Consider the following 2,892-nt stretch of genomic DNA (forward strand, 5'->3'; position numbering starts at 1 on the left):
ATTATGAATCACAAGAGAGAAATTAAAATTATAAGTGTAAGCAACCATTTACTATTTAGTCAAACAGTTCATAAATAGTAATGAAATTATATTAGCAGATTGCAACTGGATATTTGGAACATGATGCTGGTGTTAATATTTCTCATTCAATCATGAGATGTCTATTAATCATAGAAATACTTTATATACAACTATTTTTTAGAGCTCACACATTGAGAAATGAGTAATTTTTTACTGAAATACCAACGAAATGCCTTCTTTCTTGGAATTCAGTTTCTCCTCTGACGTCCACCTTATTAAATAGTGTATAATTCTTGAGAAAGGTTCAAATGTGCTAAGAGCAGCCTATTTTCACACAAATTATATTTAAGCTTAAAATACATATTATATACTATAAATTAGGCACTACATCACCAGAGCTCCTTATAAATAAACAAATTAGAATTCTATGCATATTTTACTACAGTGCTACCTATGAAAGCCAGACTTCCATATGAACACTTTGTTTTTCTGGGTCTTGTAAGTTTTCCACTTTTAACTGGGTTCAAGTCTTATCACTTTTCTGTTGCTCATTTTAGTGGAAAATATTTGAGTTTTTCTGTTGCTCATTTTAGTGGAAAATATTTGAGTTTTCCTTCTCTGAAAGTTATCCCTTTTACACAGGTTCTGGCTTTCACAAGTTTTACTATGTATGAAATAAGACACTTGTCATTTCAACAGTCTTCACATGCATAATGCTGTGTCATCGATTATATTTATCATATTCATCATTACACATTTCCAAATTTCTGTCTTGACAGAAGTTCAGTGTCCCTCTAAATAAATTATATAGTTTTAAAGTAAATCATACCAGCCATTTATTAAAAGAGTACTCTGATTAGACTCTTTGGTGAACTTCATCAAGTGTTCCAATTTACTACAATGAGAAGAAAGGACCAGAGTTACATCTGTTGATTATTTAACTCTTGTGTTTACAACATATTTTTGTGGTCATCTAAACTAAATTAATGTGAAGTTTTAAAAATTACTCTATATGACACTTAGCAGAGTCACTTGTTAAATTAGAGAATTGCACTCAGTTAATACTTCTTAAAAGTGATTAATATACTTTAGAAGGGAGTATGGACAATCTTCAATTTCCTTAACTTTGACCAGGTCATCAGGAAAGTCCAATCACTACAAAAGAACATAATATTTGCAAAAGAAGAGAGTCAGCATAAATGAGAGGAACCCTCAAAGAAATGCATTTATATAATAGCTACAACTCTGGTAGCATAGTGCCTAAGGCACTTGACTGCTAACCAGAAAGTTGGTGGTTCAAATCCACCAGCCACTCCTCAGAAGGAAGGTTGGGTAATCTACTTCTGTAGAGTTACTGGCTTGGAAACCCAAGGAGGGGTCATTATGAGTCAGGGCCGACTCTACAGCACACAACAACAACAACAACAACAACACAACAATAAGCTTAAATATATCAAAGATCATGAATATGGTACAGGACTGGGAAAAGTTTTATTCTGTTATACATATGATAACCATGACTCAGAACCAATTCAATAGCATTTAATAACAATGGTAATAATCTTTTTACTTAATCAGTTTTTAAGTTTCTGATTAACTTATTATAGCTTTCTAGATGGCCCAAATTTTTGTGCTCCAATATTAATGAAAATGTTGTACAAGCTTTACATGTTCATCAAAGCAACATTAGGAATTAAAAAAAAAAAAAAAGACAAGAAATCACCCTAAAAGATATTTTTCCAAAACATAATTCAAAGCTTTGATCTATGATCTAACTATTCTCATTTTATCATCTGTGTTGGTAGAGAATGAAAGAAGGACAATTAGCAAGATTATTTTATTATTTTACACACACAGCATTTTTTATCTTTATTTAGTTTGACTTTATTTTTTTACTTCTTTCATTATCCATTACTTCTTATAATGCTCACCTTACACTGGAATCATTCCTGGTATCTGAAATGCATCTTTTAGAATTTCCTTTAGCATGGGACAACTGGTGGTCAGCTTTCTCAGTTTTCCTTTATCTGAATGTATTTTGTATTCATACCCATTGCAATTCAGTTAATTCTGACTCAAAGCAATCCTATAGGATAGAGTATAACTTCTCTAAAGGGTTTCCAAGGATGTAATCTTTATGTGGACCTCACCATTCAGAATAAACAAGGAGCAGAAGACAGGAAAGGAAGAAAAGACCAAAATGGATGTCAGAAGAGAGCTTGCTCTTGAATGTAAAGTAGCTAAAGTGAATGGAAGAAATGATGGAATAAAAGAGCTGAACAGATTTCAAAAGGTGGCTTGGGAAAACAAAGTAAAGCATTATAATGACATGTATGAAGACTGGGAGTTAGAAAACCAAAAAGGTAGAAAATGCTCTACATTTCTCAAGCTGAAAAACTGGAGAAAAAAATCAAGCTTCAGATTATATGGGCAAACTATTGAATGATACAGGAAGAATCCAAAGAAAATGGAAGAAATATGCAGAGTAAATGTACCAAAAAGAATTGATTGATGTTCAACTATTTCAGGTGGTACCATGTGATCAAGAATGAATGGTATTGAAGGAAGATGTCCAACTTTCACTGAAAGACAAACAAGGCTCCAGGAATTGATAGAATGCCCATTGAAATGTTTCAACAAATGGATGTAGCACTGGAAGTATTAACTTGATTAAGCCAAGAAATTTGGAAGACAGCAATCTGTCCAACTGACAGGAAGAGATAAATATTTGTGCCCATTCCAAAGAAAGGTCATCCAACAGAATGTGGAAATTATCAAACAACATCATGAATATCACACACAAGTAAAATTTTGATGAAAATAATTCAAAAAGGGTTGCAGCAGTATTCTGACAGGGAACCTCCAGAAATT

Source organism: Orycteropus afer, unplaced genomic scaffold (assembly GCF_000298275.1).
Source record: "Orycteropus afer afer isolate SDZICR_OR568_19922 unplaced genomic scaffold, OryAfe1.0 scaffold00477, whole genome shotgun sequence".
Classification (NCBI taxonomy): Eukaryota; Metazoa; Chordata; class Mammalia; order Tubulidentata; family Orycteropodidae; genus Orycteropus; species Orycteropus afer.